Source organism: Toxorhynchites rutilus, chromosome 1, assembly GCF_029784135.1.
Source record: "Toxorhynchites rutilus septentrionalis strain SRP chromosome 1, ASM2978413v1, whole genome shotgun sequence".
In the NCBI taxonomy this organism is placed as follows: domain Eukaryota; kingdom Metazoa; phylum Arthropoda; class Insecta; order Diptera; family Culicidae; genus Toxorhynchites; species Toxorhynchites rutilus.
In genome coordinates this window covers 53,494,113-53,520,415 of record NC_073744.1, presented here as the reverse complement: position 1 = coordinate 53,520,415, position 26,303 = coordinate 53,494,113, and the positions used below count along the sequence as shown (strand labels likewise).

Here is a 26,303-nt window from a genome sequence, read left to right as displayed (position 1 = left end):
GGACAGCACCTTCTTTTCCAATCTAAAATGCAATTGAAAACATCCGTGTTGAATAAGATAATGCCGTCCGAAACTATCCGATGTGAAGCAAATACAGTTTATGCGAGGATGTTCTGAGTTTTGTTATAAGATGCGTTTCGATGGAGATTTTAGAAGAGTGCAGCTGTTCAGCAAATCCGACATTTACCCTTCGATCAACTATCAGCTTTAATTCATCCGAAAAAGACATTGAGCAAGTGAGGTAAGTGAACATCGTCAAGATGATTTGTCTCTTGATTGATGTTGTTATTTGAAATTTGTTGTCCCTTCTCGTTCATTATGTGCCATCAGAACGGATTAAAAATCACATCGCATCAGATTCAAATTACGTCACATTAAAAGGGAAATGGCGCTTACGCCATTCCGTTTTCAAGTTTTTACGGGGTTATTTTTCCACATTTCTATAAAACTTCGTAGCCGTTTGAAAGGATTTGGTATTCTATATCGATCTATAACATAAAAAGTAAAATGTCAATTTTGGCGCTTGCGTCACTTTGTGATATCACGGCAGCATAGACAACATATCTGTCGCTTCCAATCAGTCTACATAAATGTTGCGCTCACTCTGCCCTCCCTCACAACACCCACTTCCCGTTTGTGACATTGATGAGTGAACATTGTTTGTGCGATTGTCGAGCAGGAATGAATTGTCTTCCTCAAGATTCATTGTACCCCTAATAAGTGCTCGAAAGATGTAATCTTACGTTGATCGCACTTGATCGAAGAAATTACAAAAAGAATATATTTGACCGCAGTATTTGATAAACTCTTTCTGAAAAGAACTGGATTTGATTTGCTGAAAACACTATCTTGTTTTCTCTCGTGTTGTACGTTATGTGTGGCGATGGTAGTTTTTTTCGAAGCTGCTGCTGATTTTTGAGGATTTGTTTGACGTTTGCTTTCGGGCAGCCACACCAGCAGTAGCAGCAGCTTTCTTCTTGCCTTTTTCTTCACAGCAGCAAGTTTGGTTTTTTGCAGCAGTAACTGTTCCAAAATGATCTAGCCGCTGTACAATTATAATTCAGTGGATTTCCGAGCTGGCACCTGCTTATATACAGATTTGTGTGATTTGAATAGCTTACTTTCAAAGCAATTTTTGAGCTATTGAAACAAGTTTTGGATCAATCAGTAACCTACATCTAAAGCGTAGACATTTTATCTTTCGAATGAAGCGGTTATCATACCATTTCATTCAACCGGCGAAGAGGTTTTATTGCTCAAAATCCTGTTTCTCCAATGTAACATTCTCGTTCTCGAAGCTTTGAACTTACACCCCAGTATAGAAATGAAAGATGTAGTCCGACGTCAACATTATTTTCACATAAAATGTCTTGCAAAAAAGAGTGCGTTGGGTGATTCCTCGGTAATAGAGCTCACACAACCCAGACCATTGGATATGTTCCTTTAGTAATTGTATTAATGTTAGTATTATGAATAAGTTAGTTTAAGGAAATTGTATCTGTTGGTTTTATTTTTTTTTTATCCAAAATATATATTTTTATTAAGGCTCATATGGCGTCAACCTGACGGGGCCGGGAGTTCAATATTTCGACAATGTTTGCCTTATAACTATGTTAGTAATATGTAACCGATTACTCGCGGTTGGCTCGAGGTTAGTATTACAAGTGTTTTCGTAATTGTGATGTTGCTGTCTTCAACGATCTGTACCTGTGCCCGACACGGGATACTTCCTATTGGGATGCAGCTGACCATTAATCAGCAACGCCCCCCTAGTCTGTACCCCATATCTAGCGTGGTGCGTCTTCTCGAGGAATCCAGGATAGAATGGTCACTAGCCGGCGCAATCATCAGCTCGTGTAGAGTTGTCATGAGCGGTACAACCTTTGGCTTTTGTTGAATCATCAGTGGACTGCACAACCTTTGGCCCGTGTATCTGTAAAGAGTGTGTGTATGTATTGCCGCGACTAAGTAAAAGTTTATAGATCGGATAGGAGGGATACGAAACAGGGACACAACGAAGGAAACATCATTAAACGTTGACATCGGCGTTTCTGAGGAACAGGTATAGATGAGGCAGAAGATCAGGATCACGGCTACCTAAGATATCCCGGACGGGGATATCCGATTGTCTGCCTTGTGCTCTTAGTGCTCTAGAGAGCTGAGAGCGAGCAGCATGGAACCGGATACACGACCAGACAACATGCTCGATGTCGTGGTAGCCATCGCCACAATCACAAAGATTGTTTGCTGCGAGCCCAATGCGATAGAGATGCGCGTTTAGGTTGTAGTGATTGGACATAAGCCGAGATATCACGCGAATGAAATCACGACCGACATTCAATCCCTTAAACCAAGCTTTCGTCGAAACCTTAGGGATAATCGGGTGTAACCAACGACCGAACTCATCTTCACTCCACATGCGCTGCCAACTAACGAGTGTGTCCTGACGAGGAATGTGAAAAAATTCGTTATAAGCAATTTGCCTTTCAAAAAGTGTGCCTTCTGAAGCGCCCACCTTAGCTAGCGAGTCCGCTTTCTCATTCCCCGGAATCGAGCAATGAGAGGGCTAAGGTAATCTTGAATAATTTTTCGACCAAAACACTCAATAGATGTCTTATTCTTGTTAGGAAATAAGATGAGCGTTTATCAACTTTCATTGAGCGGATTGCCTCTATTGATCTGAGACTGTCTGAAAAAATAAAATAATGGTCGATGGGCAATGTTTCAATGATCCCTAGGACGTAGTATATCGCACCCAGTTCAGCGACATACACGGAACAAGGATCTTTGAGTTTGAAAGAGGCACTGGAATTTTCATTGAAGATGCCGAAGCTGGTGGACCCGTTTATGAATGAACCGTCAGTGAAGAACATTTTATCAGATCTAACTTTCCCATATTCTGCCGAAAATATCTCCGGAATATAATCGGAGCGTAGATGATCTGGGATTCCATGGATCTTTTGTCGCATGGACAGATCAAAATTGACAGAGGAATTGCAAAAGTATGGGAAGCAAACTTGGTTGGAGATGCCCGGTGAAGGGTGCACTTCATGGGTAAGGTACTCATGGTATAAAGACATAAAACTTGACTGAGGAGTCAGTTGTAGTAGATTTTCGAAGTTATCAATCACCAATGGATTCATGATCTTGCAACGGATGAGAAATCTGTAGGATAATTCTGTGAACCGAAGAGTAAGCGGGGGTACTCCTGCCAAAACTTCGAGACTCATCGTATGTGTCGAATGCAAACACCCCATGGCTATACGCAAGCAACGATATTGTATTCTCTCCAGCTTGAGAATATGAATCCTGGCAGCTGATCGGAAGCAAAAACTGCCAATTCTAACACTGATAATATCGTTGTTTTGTACAACTGAATGAGGTCTCCTGGATGGGCGCCCCACCATGTTCCGGTTATTGTTTGGAGAAAATTGATTCTTTGCTGGCATTTCTGTTTCAACTACGCAATGTGTATTCCCCAGGTACATTTAGAGTCAAAATATACTCCAAGGTATTTGAAAAACATCGAGTGCCTGATCGCTTTGCCGGATAGGTGAAGCTGGAATTGGGCGGGTTCGTGCTTCCTAGAAAAAACGACCATTTCGATTTTCTCCGTAGAGAATTCGTAGCTCGCTGTTGGTTTTATATGTTAGCTGTTTTTTACAAGAAAATAAATGTAAGAAATGTATCCCCGGTTCCCAGGAAGGATACCGATGACAACACCGTACCATTTATCGCAATTCTCGAATCCTCCTGTGTTGTGTGCAATGTCGGTGAAAAGGTAATTCCATACAAATCAGTATTTCTCACATTTCTGAGCATCACAATGAGCAATTCATCATCCGGCACCAGTGTTTCGATGTGGAGCACAACAGATCTTTGTTTTCAATTTCACCAAAACTGACATAATCGTCTTGATTCCAAAATTTGCTTCCATCCTCATCGGAGCGAAATGGAACCCACATCTGCCGAGTTTACCCGCCTCGTTCCCAACAGATGAAATGTGCGAATTTTGTCGCGATAAAATCCGGGAAGCTCGTGCCATTCCTTCGCCACTGCTTCCAACGTGATGCGACGTGTGGGTGTTGTATTTGATAAGCGCCATCTGACAAGAGGAAGGGAGAGCACCGAACAGAAGAAGAAAAAACAAAACAATGTTCCCTTTTCGTCGTCGAACCACCGAAACGGTATCCGATTATGTCGGATTTCCATGGCGTTTTCTTGTTCGCTTTCGAGAGAGAAAAACCCCAAACTGGTGGAAAGACGAGACGAAGGACCATCCGTATAGGGTCCCTTCGTCTGTGCTTGAGGTGTGCCATTCATTCGGGCCGGCAATTGCGAACGGGACGCCGGTCCTCGTCGTCGGCGGACGGCAAGGATGCCTAAACCAAAATCGTCTGTGAGCCGCAACTAAATTGATTGTAAGACGGAATACATTTTAATGCGCTGTTGTACACGTGCCAAGTGAAATTGCTCCCATGGAATAGGGGGCGGGGTGATAAGCGTATACCACCAGCTGTGTGGTATTCGGTTCTATACGATTGGATTCAGAATGCGGGACATCGGTCTGATTCTTTCCAGTTTCTCGTTTATTCGGATGGTTTCATTGAAACGGAGCTAGCTCCGGTGGATCGTTTGATGCAAAAACCGTGTGAAATGAATGGGAACTGGGTTGGAGAGCAACGCCCCACCCTCTCCTGAACGTGTTCGGTGTGTGGAATATATATTTGTACATTTCTCACACGAAATTATAATCTTCAAATCCAAAATTGAATTGTAAACAAATTCTATTTCTACGTCTGAGCGAATGTTTAGACGCAGAAAGGATAACAGCTGACGATTCACACATAAGCTTCCGCAAAAACGTCGCCCCCCACAATTGTGAGTGGGTTTTCAATTCGGTAAACACTTCACTGAACGCGTATATGACATTGCACTTTATGCGAACACGAGCTTTCAATTTTGGCGAACTTAATTAATTATTCTTTCTGGCGTGTGGAGCCACCCCGAGAGGATTGGATGTGGTGCCAGCTGAACACCACAGAAAATTCCGCCTGCATCTGCATCCTTAACGGAATGAGTGTGTGTGTGCACCCTATTCGGAAGCCTCGAAGCCCTACTTCGGCACGATTCAATAAATTCATTTCTTCAGTACGGAAAGCTCTTCCGCCGCATGAACAACCGATTCTAATTTATACGGTATTTTCTGGTTTGCCCGGGTCCTGGTCTTTTTCCCAATTTTCTTTACCCCTTTTCGGGCGGTGGATTTGCTAACCGTACAATGTGTGATGGGAAGAACACCGTGCTCTAATTGAAATTTCGGTTCGTGGCGTTGTCCTCTCATTCAATGTTAATACCGTGATGATGGGTAATGACGCAGCTTATAATGATCTGGTACAATATCCATCTCTTCGATAATCGCGCGTTGAAACGTGCAACTACAATTCAATTTCGGTACAACCCGGCTACGGCTTCATAAATTTAAATGAAAATAAAATTTCACGACCTCGTCAACATTAATGCTAACATTTACACTCCATCTCCAGCACTTTATTGAATATTTTATCGGAACCACAATCTCACATTTCGGGGCTTACACGCCCCGGCCCTCCAAAACCGTATCACACACCACACCGACCGGGTTTTCCGGGGGAAGAACGATAAAAACGGATGGATCCATTAAAGTGTCACATCTCCATTCCTCGCTTTTAATCCTCCACAACCCCGACCAGCGACCCCGCGTGTGCGGGAGGGAGGTATACCCATGTTCCACCTAGAACAAACAAGCCCGAGACGAAATGGTAGCATCACTTAAAATTTCCGGAGGCAGAGATTTTTATTATTCCATTACTTAACAACTTTTTCCACTTCCAGAAATCCTTCCGCCTGGGCTAGGATAGAGTTGAGCGATCCCTTTCTCCGCTTTCTCACGGGCCAAATGAGAATGTTAACATGTACATAATAAATGAGGCCTAGCAAGCACGCAAGCAAACAAGCTGGCAGGCGGTCGCAGCCAATGGTCGTGGGTCGGACAGCCAGACTTCAACTGGGAGGAGTGCCTAGTGCTCCTCATCAACAGGAACTTATAATCGGGATTACGATAACCGATAGATAGTATCTTCTGGAAGCATAATTTTCAATATAACATTAATAATCCGGTTCTGTCCCAGAATGTAATATGTAAAAGATGCGTAAAGTTCGATGCAAATTTTAAAATCTGAACACGCTGTTATTTTGACGTTAGACTACGTCTTTGATTTGAGTAATTCCAAATGAAATCGACAAAGGACAAAACATGAGTATTTTTGATTCGAATGAAAGTGCGATTCCGTTTGGGTTAGAGGAAATATGAGTTTTCCACAGCAATTGGGAATTTTTTGACTCAAGCGTAACTTTTGAAAAGGGCGTATCGATTTGAGTAAGAGAAATCTTTGATAATTTATATCTCAAAAACTATGAGTCGTACCCAAATAGTGTCTTAGAAAGAGTTATAGAGTATTGATGGTTGAATATGAAAAAAATCCACACTGAGAAAAAAAATAGTACTCTTTTTTTTATTTACAAACAAAAATTCAATTTGCAATATCCAAAATACATATTTTAAAATTTTTTTTATTTTTTCATATAAAATAGAAGTCAAGTAGAAAATTTTAAATGGGCCCAAGATGATAAAATTATTTTTGACGAACTTTGTGGAACATCGAATTTTTAGGAATTTTCGAAACTTCGAATTTTTGTATGTTTTGTATGTGTTTTTGTATGTATTTTAGCCACAAATTATAAATCCTGATGTGATTTAAAACAAAAAAGGGTATCATAAAACTCCTTCTAAATGTAGCCATTCTCGAAATATTTTAAAAATATTTCTAATTTATTGTCTTTTTTATAGTAAATAATCCCTTTTAATATGTTTGTCGTGTTATACCGTCATGTTCATGAAATTTTATGAATTTGCTTATAATTTCCAACAACTTTTCCAAATACATCATCATGGTTCATTTTTTTACTCAAGCGTAACTTTTGAAAAGGGCGTATCGATTTGAGTGAGAGAAATCTTTGATAATTTATATCTCAAAAAATATGAGCCGTACCGAAATAGTGTGTTAGAAAGAGTTATAGAGTATTGTTGGCTTAATTTGGAAAAAATATACACTGAGAAGAAACACCCTAAATTGAACAAATCAAGATCATTTACCCTACTCTTTCGGTTATTCCTCAAAATAGGCCTCAGTGTCGGTAATCACTTCGATTGTGTCATTTTTACCCAAAACCCACTCACCCGAAAGACAGTTACTCAACCGAATGTAACATTTATCCGAATGCGACAGCTACCCGAATGTTACATCTTACCCGAAAGAAGGATATATTCGAATAATACGCAAATTTGTATATTTATTTCTGATCAGTGTTGTATGAAGATCATATTTGTCTCGTACTCATTCCCAATCAAAAAGTATTTTTCGTGGGTAGTGCAATTTGAAAAATAGTGGCGTATAGTATAATCCTTTTCGAAATAATGAAAAATTAAAGAATGCAGTTTTTTAACGTATTATGAAGTTTATTCATTCATATGGATGACGCAGCCCGTTTACTTAAAAAAAACTGACAATTTTGGTACATACGTATTATGGCACTGAAGTGCAATTTTGATTATGAATTTATTTTTTCGCAATAAAATTTATTCTGATATCATAATACATGACATGCATAATTAACCGGGCAAACAGAATGCACCAGGTAAACATAATCCGTCTAAAGGATCGTCTCCTATGTTTCAAACGGTGAAACACAGGTTTCCTTGCGAGAAGCCGACTCGGCTTGCGTCACCTCGGAGGCTTGGTGCCGCCTCGGTTCCTTACCATCGTTTAATGGGGACTTCGCTCCCATTAAGTACCATTTTTTATCTTATCTATTACTTTTCACATTTTCATTTAATTTTTTATGGTAAAGTTACCTGCTTAATTTTCGGAATATTACATAATCCATGCTCATTTATGAATGATCTTTTGGCCTTAAAGAGCAAAACGGTAAGGAAAGAAGACGACATGCCAATTGTGCCTACACTAACTTCTAAATGACAACATCTTTTTCGAATTTTCTCATTACAATTTCTCATTTTACTGCGTAACAGGATATCCGACAAAACTCATAATCTGATTTGTCGCAATTTTTCCTTTTTCATTCGGGTAGACATTCCATTCGGGTAAATGTTGCATGCGGGTTAATGTCTCAATCGGGAATTTGTAGGATTCTGGTAAACGTTGCATTCGGGTAAATGTCCATTCGGGTATTTGTCACATTCGGGTGAATGCCCATTCGGGTACCTGTTGCATTCGGGCATTTGTTATGTTCGGATAATTGTGCTTCGGGTAAACGAGTTTCGGATGAATGGTATTCGAGTGAATGGGTCTTAAATTGCAACCACTTCATCATCGGTCTTAAATTGCTTGCCAGCGAGCATTCTCTTCAGGTCAGCGAACAGAAAATAGTCGCTGACGGACAGATTTGGAGAATACGGTGGATGCGGAAGCAATTCGAAGCCCAGTTTATGCAATTTTGCCATCGTTTTCCTTGATTTGTGATGCTTCCATTTTTTTCACAATAACAAGAGTTGCTTCACTCTCAATGCTGTAACTCACGATCCAATCGACCGATTGCTGTCAAATTTTGACACGTATCTATTGAACGATGGTGCTTTGTGATAGTCAAGTAGATTTTTGCAAGAGGTGCCATCTAGACGTCAACCTTATGAACTTTTCAGCCGAACAGTTGTATGAATTTTAACACTGATACATTCGTGAGTTTTATATAGGTTGAACCGGTACCGGTTCAATACTTCGATTTAAAGGTATCGTAAGAGACCTCAGAGGTTTTTACCGAGAAAGCAACCCAAACATATTTCAAGGAAAAGATTACCGTCGCTATCGCCAGACATAACTCCGATCGAGCATTTTTGGAGGGTTTTCTAACAACAAAAAATCCAGAGTGGTTTACATTTTCTTTCAATTTGAGAACACGTAAAAAATTGTAAAATTAACCTGAGAATTGGCTTGGATCATTTTCAATATCTGATACATGATACATGTACATGATAACTCGTAAAATTCACCGTTATGATTATATTAAACCAAATTACATCCCACCGGATCAAAGAAAAATAAACACCAATTCTGTTTCACTCATTAAGAATTTGAACGAAAAAACCCGTGCGGAAATTGCGATATACTGCCTGCTATTACCACACGAACTGCGAGAAGAAAGTTCATGGTTATCGCAATTTGCCAGTTAATGAGATTTTATTCGAAACACCCAAACAGCCCCCGATGGTGGCGGTCGATGGACGAATCTGAAGTCCTTGTCCATAGCGAAGCAGAGGATTGCCCGGAGGCAAAATGTGATTTCGACACGAGCATCGGAACAGTGCGAGAGAAATATGTGTGCTACATTAAAAATGTATGTGCACAACCTGAATCCGAATTGCAGTATTGAAAACTGGTTTTTCTTCTCCCTTGCCGGTCCACCAACCCTTCCTTGCAATCGAAATCGAATCCACTTCTCAAAGTTCCGCCGTTTCGCCGAGAACAGACATCGAAGCATATACTACACATATTGAATGTATGTACTACATTTGGAGAACATGAGAACTATCGCCGGAATGTGGCGGAGAACCGACAGAAACTCGTGCATTAATCTCGTTGAAATACGATCCTACTTTCGCCAGGGAAAAGTTGAGTGCACGATGTGCGAGGAAGGATCGCATCGTCATCATCATCATCATGACCTGTAGCAGCCAGCTAGCGAGCAATACTTGAACTGATAACGGGACAATAGAACGGGGACAAAAGAGCACATGCCCTCAGGCGGGGGATCTGTCTGGTGAGAACTGTTTGACTTCTGCTCGTCACGAAAGCAGAGTCAAATTTGCATCACACTCCCGAAGGAAAATTGTGCTCTCCGAATCCGAAGAATCGGATTCGATTGGGACGAGTCTTATGTTGTGCGGCTGTAGCAAATATTGTGAACTCGAAAATAATTGAGAGTGACATTTTTGAACGAAAGTCCTGATTCCATCCCGGACATGGATGTGTAAAATTCCAGTGGCAGCAATGGAAGAAGTTATTCGTTCCGTTGCCTTGCGTCGTTTTCGAAAAAAAAATCCTAATTTCAGAAATTAGTTTTTATCGAAACATTTGGGCTGAAATTGGGGCGGGCGGAAATCGGCAGCAACAACAGTAGTTACGACCGAACGATTCTACCGATTGCTACTCACCTGATGGGAGAAAAGTTTTTGCCTCCCCGAGGCTAACTAATTCGATTCCAAAAATTTGCCAATGCATAGTTTGAACTACGAGTGGTTTCTCTGGGGATGGCAAGGGCGAGATACGAATATGTGTTTGTGTTTAGGGGGGAGTTAAAAGCTGCCCGAAATGGGTACACCACTCAGTGAGGGTTCATTCAGAGCTATAATTGAAAATCAGAGAAATGCAGATTTACTGCCTATTATCGGATGTTATGCCACTATCTGGAGTAGAGTAGAGTGAAACCATTTTCGATACTTACATGTTTGCCTATTGACGTGATCTGAAACGGAGAGAAAAAACCTTTTAGTGATTCTGGGTTTTTGTGATGTTGCAGATTAAATGCGACGAATCTGTGTTCAATGTTCACCGCTGCGCACAGAACTCATGAAATTATACTTGCAGATATTACCAGATGAAAACAGTTCAAATGACGGCCGACACATTGATGATTCGAACAATTCGTCAAACGACGCAAACCGCAACATTATTCTTTATATGCAAATCAACCCAATCCCTCCGTCGATGTGCCAGGGATGCCAGATTTAATATTGGCTTCTACAGAGTCTACGATTTTTTCATGCTTTGCGCTAGAGTAATTGGATATAGTGACGACATTCAATTTGAAACCAAAGGATGTTGAACGTAATTTTTTACATTAGTAAACAAGTGCTCCAGCGGCAAAACTGAAGACGGTTCTACATCTTATCATGGCGGGTTATGAAAAACGAATTCATTACAACAACCAGCAGAAAACCACGACACTGGAACTGCCCAGTCATGCTCATTTTTCTATATTTTTTGCTTCATTGACACAAAAAACTAAAAAAAAAACGCTATAGACCCATCAAAATCCGCAGCAAATCACCCTGAGTCCGCACCTGTAAAGCAAGAACAGTTAACGCATATATGATATGACATATCAGTCACCCACGTTATTCATGCGGAACAAAAAACTGATAAAATATTTTTTGTTTGCACTACGCATAATACAGAACACAGCAGCACAACATAACAACATATAAACAATCATAACAATCACAAACAATAACAAGCGAGTTGTCAAAGGACAGCAACGGATGGAAACGGTTTCGATATACAAAGAGTAACTGTTTGTAGCGAATATTCTAAACGGAACTCAAATAACAATTACGCTATTCAATTGACTATGGGAATAATCGTATAAATAGGGCACGGGATGTTCAGAGGGATCAGTCGGGACTAAAACATAGATCAGTATAGATCAGCTTTGCCTATATTCGATCACGTCTCTGATCAAGCATCCAGTAGTGTGGAGGTGATCTGGCGTAGTGTTAACATACATACCTATCACGCTAAAGCTACGAGTTCATTTCTCACTCCCGACATTTTTCCAAAATGGAAGTAAAGTGACGAACTAGCCAAAAATGTTGAAAGTCACTATAATACAGAAACAAAAAATCATCGGATAGCAAGTCTACTGCTCACTATTCTCTGGAACTCAGCTCAGAAACCTATCTGGGCGGGGACAATAATTCTACAGCATTACAACGCTTGGCGTTGCGTAGCCGAACCCAGTCAAACCAGCCTGAAAACGCTCGAACGGGAAACCCCTGCACACCCGCCATGTTTTCCAAATATTGCACTGTCCGAATATTTATTTATTATTGTTTGGTCTTCGATAGAACTCGCACAAACTACTATACCTTATATTTCTAAAACACTATTCTCACACTCTATAAACGGCACCCACTACGCAAATAACAATGTTTACGCTTTAATCAGCATGTGTACCATATGCTACCGTGTAAGTATTAGTGAATCATATATATTCCACATTGAATAGTGATAGTGTGTTCGTTGCATCTGTGTTTTCGAAGCTCCCATTTTTATAAACGCAGTGAGCAAATGCAGGCAAACTTTTGAATTTGAATAAATTTTCTCGATCGTATGGCTTGAAAATGCCAAAAGGAAGTGTTCTAAGTGAAAGAGAAAGGGGAATGGTCGAAGCCTACCGACGAAAAAAGGTGCCTCTTGGCGAAATTGCCCGTAGACTCAGTAGTTCAGATTCGGTGATAAGAAATTTCTTGAAGAATCCGAGAAAGTATGCAACAACCAAACGAAAGGCTACACAATCAAAGCTGTCGGCGCGGGATGAACGAAGAATTGTGAAATTGGCGTCGAATTCAACAATATCGGTGTCCAAGATCAAATCTGAGCTCCGAGACTATTCGTAAGGTTTTGCACTCCAGCCCCAACATAATTCGATCTAAAATGCACAAGGCTCCGAATCTAACACCAGATCACAAGCAAAAACGTTTGGATTCCGCAAAAGTGAACATGGCTCGTCAATGGGACACGGTAAAGTCTTCGTTATTTCCTGTATTTTTCTCAGAAAAATGTTACAATGCGATTACAAGCTATTAGAGCTTATGATTTTTTATTTATTCATCTTCAGGTTATTTTTTCTGATGAGGAAAAATTCAATCTGGATGGCCCCGATGGATTTACGGGATATTGGAGAGATTTGCGGAAGGAACCGATGCACTTCTCAACACGGAACTTTGGTGGAAGATCTTTGATGGTCTGGATCGGATTTTGCGCAAAAGGAAAGCTCAACTTGGCATTCACATCTTGCAAAATGAGTTCGCCAGACTACATAGAGGTCTTGGAAAACAGCCTGATTCCATTCAAAGCGAAGTATCGTCGCCAAAAATTCGTGTTTCAGCAAAATAATGCTAGTATTCACACGAGTTCAGTGACAAAATCCTGGTTTGAGTCCCGAAAAATTGAACTGATGTGGTGGCCAGCCCGCAGCTCGGATCTGAATCCTGTACATCTGGGGAATAATCGTGCGACGAATCTACGCCAACGGAAAGCAGTATAACAGCATTGCTGAACGAAAACTGGCAATTTCGGCGGCCTGGGAAAATTTTGAGATGGAAACTATAAAGAACTTGGACAAAAGCATGCCCAACCGGATTTTCCAGATGATCGAGCGTGGCGGAAGACCAACTCACTATTGAAATGCAGAAATTTGTCGACCCATTGAGTAATACAACGTTCCACACCTTAAAACAGCCGGTGCGTTTATAGAAAGTGGGAACCGGTTTTTATGAAATAAGCACAAATCATGAATTCTCTTTGAAAATTGGAGGTGCCTTTATAGAAAGTGGGAATAGTGTGCTATTTTTGAAAGCAGTTTTGCTTGTCACAAAATCAAAATATACACTGATTTCATTGAAGGCCCGTAGGCAAGAGTCCAGAGGATTGTTGTAGCCATAACCGGTCCGATGTGCAGGCACAGAGATGAACTGTGTCGAACTTAACTGCCGTGATGGGACATGAAGAGGAACATTTTCCAAAAGTTGAGGACTGTCAATGTTGATACGCAGTATGTCGAAGACCACCAGTTGCTGAATGACAGTGCGCCCCGCATGTAATGTTTCCATACCGATCAACGTGCAGCGTGCTGAGTAATCAGGCAGGTTAGAAGAGTCGTTCCATGGAATGTTCCGCAAGGCAAATCGAATGAAGTGCTTCTGTATACGTTCGATTCTGATGACCAACGAAGCGTGGTAAGGTGCCCACAGCATAATCCAGGATGCTTCGGAAAGCGCAAAACAATAATTTTTGGGCGTAGATGTCGGTGAACTGGCAGGTAGAGCGTTGTATGAATCCAAGAACCGTAGAAACTTTAGCGCAAGGTGTTCGTTGAATCTCAACTTGCAATCAATAGTAACTCCTATTTCACCCATTGTTTAAACACGCGGACTCAATGGTGTATTGATGTTCTACGGCGGCGATCTTACGGGTGAACGAAATCACCTTGACTATCATGCCATTTGCGTTGCACCACAGTAACATATCGTCAATGACCTTTTGAAGGACGAGAAGGTCGTTGTCACGATTACTCGATACATTTTTAAGGTCATTAGCAAACGTTTGCTTGAAAAATGAAATTAGGGGGCACAAACCGTTGACGTACAAAACAAATAACATAGGAAGTGATTGAGAAGACTGCTGAGCGCGCAGAACTGATCGACACAAAACATTGGCGACCGGTCGAGTAGGAAAAGATTCAATCAACCAGCCAACTTGGGAATCCCATAGCAATTGAATTGTTTACCTGCATACAGATGCGCCACGGTGTCAAGCGCTTTAGAAAAATCGACGTAGATGGAGTCGACCTGTCGACGGGTTTCGGCTTTGCGAAACAGTGTTTATGTAGCAAAGCAGATTCGTTGTGGTGTATCGATGCTGGACGAAATCATGATGGAACTTGGAACAATGACATTGTTCAAAGCGCTGTGAACTACAGTTTCAAAGACTTGCAACTGAGAAGTGATATTCCACGCGATTCCGATTACCCGCTTTGTAAATTGGGATCATTGAAGCTTTTTTTTTTTTCAAACAGTGAGAAAAATTCTTCTCCTCAACGAACGGTTGAAAAGGCAAGACACTGGAAAAGCGAGCGAGTGATCACAATGTGTCAGCAGAGATGGAGGATGCCATCCACTCCAGGCCCTTTTAATGCGTCTAGATCATGCAAAGCTTTCATGACTTCACCCGAAGAGAAGTTCAATGTTGGGATATTCAAGTTGTGCTCCTGGATGCGATCAAAACTTGCAGCATGCAGAGGAGGTGAAGTTGAGTTGTACAATGACTGGAAGAAGCTCGCAGACAGTTTAGCGACATCGTCTGGGGAACCGGTAGCGACTCCGTTGAACTCCACTGTATCCGGGATGCGATTGCTTGAGCGATGTGATTTCACATACTTTCAAAATGCAAATGGGGTTTGCTTCAAATTCGCTTGAGTTCGTTGTATGTATTCTTCGTAGCTGGACCTCAATAAGGCGTTGTAGTTAGTTTCCATTAATCTTTTGATCTAGTTCTAAAATAACTTCCGCAGTACGTTCCGTAACTTGCGTGAATTGGGGATCTACCAGGGTTGCGCCCGAATTGGTTTCGCGACACATGCTGGAGGGGAGTTTGCACGTAGAGAATTTCATACAGTTTGTCATAGAACGTTCAGCTTCGACCGAGCCGTCCAGAAGTTCGAGCTAATTGATAGAGAATAATATAGTGTTCAGTGAGTCAATGTTGCATAACCTGAGATTCAATACAGGTGGAAGAGTCACATTGTCAGAGACGTTGGCAGAACTGGAGAGGGCGTCCATGTTCAAGACGAAGGGCTGAATAATCATCGGCTGCTAATAACGGGACCGGACGCTCGAGGAGATTCGCAATGTCCGGTTCACAGATGAACGCCAAATCGAGAAGTCTATCGTCTGAATTTTATAGCGAATTCACTTGAATTAATCCCCAAGTCAGCATCGGTTCGGTGATAACCAGTTCCTGTTCCGTAGATGCGTTTTATGGTAAATAACCATTCATGTCCTCGTCGAGGTTGTAGTCGTCTAGTGTCAAGATAACATCGGTACTCGGTATCCCCTATGATCCTCTGTAGCGCGTTAGTATGAGACGTGTAGAGTGATCTGTGTAGTAGATTAATGCGCACAGCCACTTGCTCAAGATGGCCACAGTCCTCGAGTGGTTCTACAGCACACGAATAGTTGATTCTACCGCAATAATTACACTAACTCTCCTAGAAAATTGACTCATAGCTCGATATCGGTCACAGTGAAAGAACTGATAATCTGCGGAGAGTTCACAATCCGGAATGTCCGCTCGGAGTCAGGTTTCAGTGAAAACTAGAGCGTCGTAGTCACAAGTCGAGAGCATCAATCGGAGCTAAATAGTCTTCGTACGTAATCCTCTTACAGGATTGCTGGAGGTGATAAGCTATGGGACACAGACATTGTGTTGTTTTTTTCTGAAATGGTTCTTTTTAAAAACAATGACTTACATCAATATGCTCCGGCGGTAGATCCATCACTGAGATAGCGTGTTCGACAGTTGAGCAGACTGAGGTGTCCGAACATCGGATGGAGTGGTCTGGTCCAGACGAGGCAGCTTTGTCGTACTCGGCATCCGAAAATTCTGGAAATGACCAACATCCTCGAACTCCCTGAAGAATATTCCAGCGGGCCAGATGGAAGGGCCCATTGCCATGTTCTTCGGGCTCGGGTCGATTCCAACTTTAAATGACACGAACTGAAGATTTGTCAGGTCGGTTTCCTTCTTCACCAGCTTTTTCGCAATGACGGCTTCTAAGTAAACGAGACAGTCCTGTAACAGCGTGGCTACGTCCTCTTCTGGGACTTGCGAATCAATCCGCGAGAGATAAATCCCGAACTTCGAAGCTGGCTTGGGAGCAGTTACGATAGCCTTGGCAGTGGGTGCTGTAGACATAGTCTCTATTCGCAGAGCTGCTGTATGCTTCCTTGTAGGAGTTCCGTTTACTTCAGCGCGAGAACGTTTCATACTGAGCCAGGCTGATGTCGTGACTGCGCTGTCCCAAGCTCGGTTGAAACAGGCTTATGCGAGTCGTCGAGCTTTCTCACTAACACATCCTGCACGTCTGCTACGGTATCGTTATTTTGACGCAATCCAGTATTTGTATGCCGTCATTGCAGAACCGAAGCAAGTTGTCATTTTGGTTAAGAAAATCCAGATTTGCTCGTTTCCAACCAATACATTTCATATGAGTCAAATGTTGGCAGAGACCGTTGCATTTGACGAACTCTAGACCTCTTACCGGTGCTGGATATTGGCAGCAAGTTGACTCCATCGTTAGACAGGTGGCAGTGGTGGACCAAAATCAAATTACAAGTATTGAGCTTTATGGCATGAGCTTGAACAGCCTGACTACGTTATGGTGAACAAATTGAGGCTACCGATGCGAATCTTCGTGCCAGAGTCCATGACTTGTTCAAAAATGCAAAAATGCAAATATGCAAAATTTTTCCGTCAAATTCAATTTCCCAATCGGTTATATGACATCGTGGATAAAATATTGTCACCGCAATGCTTCCAGTAGTAAGGACTTATTTGCAGCAATTGATGCAAACATGGCGCCTCCTTGCAATGATTGTCTCTCTCGATGTCCAATTTGAATAGAGAGTTCGAATATATACTCTTTAACAGTGGAATTGTCGTAGTCTTATCCCTAAATTAGATACATTCAAATGTTTGATTCATACCATTATTTGTGATGTTTTTACTCGAAACTTCGACTTCCTTCGCGAGATAATGTCCCTTCCCACGTTATAAATATTATGTGCTTGGATCGTGGTGACCGATACGAAGGAGTGCTTTTGAGGATCAATTAGTGCCTCTCATTTTCTAAAATTGACCTTCCAACTATTGAGGCATCGAAGCTGTTGCTTATTATGCAAACATTAGAGGCAAGGACTTCTGCATTGCCAACTTGTATTGACCTCCGAAATTACAGTTAGCCGCAATCAACTTGCTGACATGAGCTTACCCCTACCTGAGCCACGATTGATCTTGGGAGACTTCAACTCCCACGGAACCGCCTGGGGGGAATAGTTCGACAACAACCGTTCATTGTTGATATATGACTATGTAACAGCTTCAATATGACTATTTTGAACACTGGGGAAACAACACTTTTACTTAAACCTCCTGCTAACCCAAGTGCTCTTAACCCCTCGCTTTGCTTGAATTCAGTATCGTTAGATTGCAAGTGGAATGTAATCCTGAATCCCAAAGGTAGTGATGATTTGCTAATCAAGATTTCTGTCACCACTGGATCGAACTTTTCTTTTTTTTCCGCTATTAGAGTAACTTTCAACACTTTGGACTGGCCCGTCACTTTTACCTTCCATTTTGGAAGAATGTCGGGAGTGGGATGTTCACAAGATACATTGACAGGAAAGAATATGCGGACGCGATTGCTCTAGTCATCAATTCCAGAGATGGTTTATCTCCATTGGAGAAGCATAACTTCCTTTTTTGTTTGATTCATGACAGAGCAGTTCGCACTCAAACGAAACCTATCCCAGGTTCCACCATTCGTCGATGGTCCGTCAACCCATGGTGGAATAGCCAGTGTTTCAATTCGAATGCATTTAAAGCTTTTCGGAAACGTGGATCAATTTTTATTCTCTATGGGGCTTGTTACCAATTACCTTGCAACAAAACTGTGCTCACCCCCACACATCGCACAAAATTACAAGGGCTCTTGGTAAACTGAAGTGGCAAACCATCCTTATTCCGCGGATCTTGCTCACTGCGACGAATATTGTTGTCAAGTCCTAGATTCAAGAAAGGACAAATGAATTCTTCACTAACCGAAAATAAGTAAATAAGCCCTTATGAATCCGTAAAAGAATGTTCACTAAAATCCGTAGATTTTCTGTACGGTTCCGCCTTTCCATAAACCAAAAAATACGCAGATCTGGCACCCCTGCAAAGCGCGACAATTTGCAAGCATAATGCACACAGGGAATCATCGTGGCTTGATGAACATCACCGACCAGAACGACCGAACCACAGCTAAAAACCCTCCGCGTTGGCGCTGCAATGGTTTCCCGTTATCCTGCGGGCCCACGACGCGCGGGTTCGTTTTTTTCCTCCCTGTACCTTCGTACATAAATTATCTGCTGCAAGTCCCCAACGATGTTTTGAATATTTCAAGGCGGGGAAAATAGATCGGTATTTATTTATAAGCGTCTTTTGGCTTTTTACGAGGATGGTATTTATCTTTGCCGCTGTCGTCTGTTCTGGGGACTGCTCGAGAGAGGTGATATAGTGAGCAATGGTGCATATTGGTGGTCCACAATATCCGCGCGATATACATCTGCGCGCGATGCAGAGAATGTTTATTTTCTGGTTCCGCTAGGATGCGCTAACCAGCTGTGATCTCAGGAGCCACATCACCACCACCCACACACCCACACGGGAAACGGTGCAAAATTAATGAAATCAGAAGCTATGCTGCGACGCATCATCATACAGCGCGATGCAGGGAAATTTGAAATTCACAAGATGAAAGAAGATGAAAAATAGTTGTGTCGTGAAACGTGAGCCGAGAGAAAAAAATCTACACAGTCATATCCGAGCAGCACCTATATAACCCTGCATCAAAGTTCAGACCCGAATCCAAGCTATCATCAACTCTTTCACCTCATTCACGTCATTCGCCCTCAAGCATTGCGGTTATGTTCGGAAGTTTTCGTAACTCTATAGTCGTGCAAAATCTATCGAAACTTTTCAGCGGCTGCAAAACGTTCGTCGAGTTTATGTGGCAGGTAAATATGAACTTGCACACGTGGAATGTAATCCTGGATCCGCGCTGAATGAGGTAAGTAAGCAACGCGCAAAAGTTGGACTCACAATGGATGAAAAAGTTTTGCTTCGAGTATTCATATGAGCACTGAAGCATTTGAAGTTTCTGAAAACTACGTTTGATTCCCGTTTTTTCGGGCTTTCGCTATTTTCGTCGATTTTGGAGACTTTTGAGAGCTTTGAGGATTCCCCAACATCAAAAGGATTCCGCTTAGTTGAAGTTATTTGAAATTATGATTCTTTTATAAATTGAAAGCGTTTGAAACATTCAACGTGAACTTAGCTTTCCTTCTAAGGTTTTACAACACTCCTCACTTCCGCATTTTAGCTCTACTGCTCCCAGCTTGCATACTTCATTCTTATGATTTTTTTTAAATATTTCCAGTCGTTTATCTGCCTTTGCACAGAAGAACACGTTACTGTTTAAGCCAGAAAGGATAATCACTGTTGATTTTTAATCCATTACATAGATGTAAAATATATACCCAAAGTGTTCGAATTTTTTCTACTTTTGACATAGGACTATGTCTTTGATTTCTATATAGGGGGGTCACTCCACGAAAAATGTAACGATTTATTAAGAGTTTTCAAACGCATATTACTCAAAATGGTTATTGCGACATATATTGTGTTATATATCATTAGACAGGAAATTTATCCAGAATTTTTTTTTTGCTTGAAACATAAACAGTGAATATAATGAAAAAAGTTAACAATTTGACGATTTAATTGGGTATGTTTTCTTTCGATTGCACTATCCACTCGCTTCCTTCCCGACGCAACGAGCAATCTTTTTGCCTAAATTCGGGCGTTAGCTCGTAATACGAGTTGATGCGTAAAATGAATTATTCTCCATTTACCGATAATAGGCATTAATTTTATATTATATTGTATGTTGTCCAATCAATTTGTGCTCAATTCATGTTTTTATCGTGTAGGTCTCACTACTAACAATTTGTGTAATTGTGGTCCAGGATGTCATAATATCGAGTATGTTGTTTGGTTATGTAAAAATGCAATAAATGAATTTAAATGGCTGCTGATTTAGAAGATCCAAAGGGTATACCCACGTAAATCAGCATATGATAGCTTGAGTAGTCGTGATATTACAGGGCTATAAAGTTATAACAAACAATGTTCCAGACAACGTGGTAACGAAGAAGATAATGCTATTTTTATCTATAATATATTTTTGTAGTCATAGATTCATTTGACTCAGGCTTATACTTATGTAGGTCTTAACTATTTAGACTTGTGTTTAAAAATGATACATGATGACTCTTTGTCTTCTTCTGCATGATTAAATAAACAGAAGAAAAGGGTAGTAATGGCTTTAATGGTATTTTTGTGTACATTTTTGAACAGAATGCGGTACCAAATTCTACCACGTTATGTCATCTAACCCGTTTGAAGGATACAAGTACCATTTGATGTATCAAAAGAGAAAAAGATACAGATTTTGAACAATGAAAAACTCAATTTAAATGCAATTACTACATACAATCACAGTCCTATGTCAAGATCCCGTCCGTGCCCCTAGGCTCAGACCCATCAACTTTTTGTTTGGAAAATCGTTCAAAATGAGTGCAATTAAGTTGTAACTGGTAAATCAAGAACTTTACTGGTAACAAATGGCTTGTAGAAAGTCGAAAACAGGCTTGTACAAATTAATCAAATCTAAATGATATTGAAATATTTTCTCCTGTTCGAGAAAGTATTTTATTAAATATGCATAGTATGAATACTTGCAAAATAAACACTATGATACACACGCATTTTATGCTAAGTATGGATTATCTCTTTTAATTGCGAACTGTGAGTCAAATAGGAAAGTTTGAATTATACGTAATATGATTAAAGGGTGTGTCACATCAAATTGCATCACGGAAAAAACGCTGTAGAAATTCGCCCAGTAGACCGATCCTTTTGAAAATTTTAGACAGTAAAATAAAAACTATTAAACAACTTTTGGCATTTTCTTTTTATTCATACTTCGAGCCCAAGCCCGTATGCTCGCACCCCTTTACCCCGTCCATAAGGTTCTGTACAACGTCAGGTTGTAGTTTTTTTTTTTAACAGAAATCCATTTTCTCTTGAAGTCCGCCTCCGATTTGACAACTTTTGGGTTCTTCCGGAGGGCCTGCTTCATAATCGCCCAATATTTCTCTATTGGGCGAAGCTCCGGCGCGTTGGGCGGGTTCATTTCCTTTGGCACGAAGGTGACCCCGTTGGCTTCGTACCACTCCAACACGTCATTTGAATAGTGGCACGAAGCGAGATCCGGCCAGAAGATGGTCGGGCCCTCGTGCTGCTTCAATAGTGGTAGTAAGCGCTTCTGTAGGCACTCCTTAAGGTAAACCTGCCCGTTTACCGTGCCGGTCATCACGAAGGGGGCGCTCCGCTTTCCGCAAGAGCAGATCGCTTGCCACACCATGTACTTTTTGGCAAACTTGGATAGTTTCTGCTTGCGAATCTCCTCCGGAACGCTGAATTTGTCCTCTGCGGAGAAGAATAACAGGCCCGGCAGCTGACGAAAGTCCGCTTTGACGTAGGTTTCGTCGTCCATTACCAGGCAATGCGGCTTCGTCAGCATTTCGGTGTACAGCTTCCGGGCTCGCGTCTTCCCCACCATGTTTTGCCTTTCGTCGCGGTTAGGAGCCTTCTGAACCTTGTATGTACGCAGACCCTCCCGCTGCTTGGTCCGCTGGACGAATGAACTTGACAAATTCAGCTTATTGGCGACATCCCGGACCGAACTTCTCGGATCACGTCTAAACTGCTTAACTACGCGCTTGTGATCTTTTTCACTGACGGAGCATCCATTTTTGCCGTTCTTCACCTTCCGGTCGATGGTTAGGTTCTCGAAGTATCGTTTTAGTACTCTGCTGACCGTGGATTGGATGATTCCCAGCATCTTACCGATGTCCCGATGTGACAACTCCGGATTCTCGAAATGCGTGTTTTTCCAAATTTACGAAAAATTGACAGTGAAGCATGGCCAACGTGATCTATACACTCTTATCTGATTATAAGCGAAAGCTGAAGATATTATTCCTAAAAATTTAATTTCTACAGCGTTTTTTCCGTGATGCAATTTGATGTGACACACCCTTTACTATTTAGAACACTGAAAATCCTTCGAGTGAACATGAGAAACTAATATCCAATTGATGAAAACAGAAGCAAGGTTACTTGGGTTTTCATTCATATTAATTAATTAACATTGAAAATGGAGCACATAAACTCTATGACCATCTGAACTTTTGAATGATTTGGAAGATCTATAACATCTGACGTTTATATAAACTCGAAGCCAGCATAGCACGCGGGCTCTACGAACTATTTTGGGTAATTTTTCTCGCTATGAACATTACACCAGTCATAGATGAAATGCTAGATCAGTTGGTCTGAACTTCAGAACGTTTTGGAGAACCTAGAACATCTGATATTCATATGAAATCAAAGACACATGTAGCACGTTACTGCTTGGGTAGGCTGATAAGTAAGATAAAGTTGAGCGATACAATGTTTTTGAAATACAGGATCTTTCAGATTAAACGCTCACACAAAAAAAAAATCGGATAGTTCCTTATAAAATTTGCTTTCGCTCCGTCGATGGTAACACTGCATTCCCCACATCGGGACGACAATATTCGACTACTCGTTCAGTCTGATCGAATGGTTTTAGTGTCAAGATGTACAATTTACAAGAACGTGTATTTTCAGTGAAATCGTATTACTGGAGCAACCGTAGCCTTAATGAAACTTTGTCCTCTTATGGTAAGAATTTCAACATTTCTCGTAGTCAATTACTTCCTCTGGGGGTACGTGAAGGTCCGTTGCTATGTTAATAGGCCACAAAATGTGGAGGAACTTAAAGAAGAAATAACTCGGATTTTCAGCAGCATCGAAGTCGTAATGTTAGAGTTGTGCATGAAGAATTTTGTTCACCGTTTAAAACGCATTATCGAAAAAAGGGATGATCGTTAGGGTTACCATATCTACAGAATAATCTGTATTTCAACAGATTTTTTGAATTTTTCGAAACCAAGAATCTATAGATACAGATTAAAGATTTTTTTAGTTTCACGCTGAATATACAGATTTTTAAAAACAGCGTTCCAATAATAATTGAAGTTTGATGTTAATAATATTTTTTCCAATCTTACCTTTTTTTTCATATAGCCTTTGAAATTGTTGATTTCTTATGCAAATGTCTGCGGTATCGGTTAGCGTTATAATAAATATTGGGTTGGGGAAAAAGAAATGTCGTATATTGTTAATATATGGCAACACTTAAACATATCTTGTGTTGTACTTATCGCATCGGGTCATACTATACGGCTATTTAAAGACAACAATCTGTGCTACAAGCGTCGTTTTGTCAGTGTTGTGATTGTCCTTTTCAGTCTCAAGTTATAGCGCGTCAAAGATGGAGTCCGCTAAGCAAGAAATTCGCCATATTTTACGTTTTTACTACCTGCGAGGTAAAACTGCAACGAAGGCAGCCGAAAAAATTCGTGTAGTTTATGGGCCCGATACTGTAACGATTCGCACAGCACAGAGTTGGTTTGATCGATTTCGTTCTGGTGTAGTGGCTGTCGAAGATACACCCCGTACTGGTAGGCGTCGTGGAAACCGATAAAATCGTTGAAATCATCCAAACAGACCGGCATGTGAACACTCGCTCGATTGACCAGTAACTGGGTATAGACCATAAATCCATTTGGAACCATTTGCAGAAGATTGGATTCCAAAAAAAGCTGAATGTATGGGTGCCACACGAGTTGACGCAAAATATCTTTTAGACCGAATCAACGCCTGCGATGCACTGCTGAAACGGAACGAACTCAACCCATTTTTGAAGAAGATGGTGACTGGTGATGAAAAGCGGATCACGTACGACAACCTAAAGCGAAAAAAGTCGTGGTCGAAGCGCGGTGAGCCGGCCCAAACCATCGCCAAGCCCGGGTTGACGGCCAGGAAGGTTTTGCTGTGTGTTTGGTGGAATTGGAAGGGATCCACTATTCACTATGAGCTGCTCAACTATGGCCAACCCTTAACTCGGTTCTCTACTGTGAGCAGCTTGACCGTTCGAAGCAGGCGATTGACCAGAAGCGGCCAAAAATGATCAATAGGAATGGTGTTGTTTTCCACCAGGACAACGCTCGGCCTCACACATCTTTGATGACCCGCCAGAAGCTACGGGAGCTCGGATGGGATGTCCTATTACACCCACCGTATAGTCCGGACCTGGCTCCAAGTGATTATCATTTCTTCCGGTCCATGCAAAACACTCTTAGTGATACTAAGTTGGCCTCAAAAGAGGCTTGCGAAAACTGGCTGTCTGAGTTTTTTGCAAATAAGGAGGGGGGTTTTATAAGAGGGGGATAATGAAGTTGCCTTCTAAATGGCAACAAGTTTGCGAACAAAACGGCGCATATTGGACTTAAATTGGACAATTTTAAGTATGTTAAATAAAGCGTCAAAATTCGATCAGAAATACGACATTTCTTTTTCTCCAACCCTATATATAACATTGTTTATTTTTTTCTTACTATAGTAAGATCTGAAGAGAATGTAAATTTCAAAAGTGCTGTCGTGGAAATACGTTTTCTTTTTGAAACTTCTTTTTTGAGAATTGAAAATATCTAAAACAACCATCAAGACGTTTTGACGAAGGATTACGTTTTCGGGCAGCCACACACAAATAAAAAAAAAAAGATCTCGGTAGCGTCACAAAAATTGTTGAATTTTGAGTGCTTTATGCTCAGAAATTTTATGATAGATTCATGACGTTCGTGAAACAATCGATTTGAACACTCTCTAATAATCTTTTTTAATACAATTACAAAATTCAAGTTGTAGAAACAGAAGCTGCTGAACTGGGCGAGAACTAAATCATAGCTTTTAGGAACACCTATTGAATCATCAAATGGTGGATCGACGAAAGTTTGAATAAAAAATGGAAATTAAATAAAAACATACCATTTAATTTATTTAGAATGGAAAATTCCTGTACTATCCGTATCCTAACTTAGTGAATTCATGACCCCTTTCCAAGCGTTACCGTTTCTCAAGTTTTCAATTGTTAATTCATTACAACCCTTACATTTTTGTATGCACTGAAAATATATTATAATGAAGATTTTTATGTTACGCAACTCCCATTACACCTCAATTGTGTTGCATTGTATTTTTAGTACAGTGTATATACCTGTTGGTTTTACGTGGATACAATGAACATCGTCTAATCAATGATAACTATGTCTACCCATGATACAGAAGCTAAAATTATGCTTCAAAATTGGACTAATGAATTTTATACAGATTTCAATACAGATTTTTTGAGAAAAATCTAAATAAAAAGATTTTCTCAGACCAAAAACACAGATTCAATTATGGCAACCCTGGTGGTCACATCGAAAATGTCCTAAAATAAGCTTTATTATGTTTTTTTTTTAAATAAAAATCGGTTCACTTTTGTAGAAGTTATGAAAATCTGTTGCATGAGCGTTCAATCTGAAAGACCCTGTAGTTTCATAAGTTTCCAGCATTCTTGAAAGTTCTTCGTTTATGAAATTTCCGACAAAACACCGACGAATCGAACGAGTTGGACATGAGGTAGTTGAAACCCGACTGAAAACTGAACTGAACACCAGTCGTATCGAGCTCGGAGTGGAGCTCGTAAGCAGGAGAAAATAGCAATGAGTTGAGTGTGTACGAAAAAGAAAGATCGGTTTAAGGTAAATACATCTTGGATCGATCGAACGATAAATGTCAAAAACAAAAATCGGCAAGGAGTAGGAA

The 26,303-nt window shown here is 40.8% G+C and overlaps 1 protein-coding gene across 11 annotated transcripts in view; it reads right to left on the bottom strand.

Annotated features, from left to right (window-relative positions):
- LOC129766800 (cadherin-87A) overlaps positions 1 to 26,303 on the bottom strand; it is a 722,345-nt gene that overhangs the window by 363,208 nt on the left and 332,834 nt on the right. For 9 of the 11 annotated variants that reach the window (XM_055767405.1, XM_055767415.1, XM_055767419.1 and 6 more), the window contains one exon: positions 10,561 to 10,581. The exons of the other annotated variants lie outside the window; for them this stretch is intronic. The gene's annotated coding sequence lies outside the window, so the exon portion shown is untranslated. The remainder of the gene's footprint in view (positions 1 to 10,560; positions 10,582 to 26,303) is intronic. 11 annotated transcript variants of the gene reach the window in all.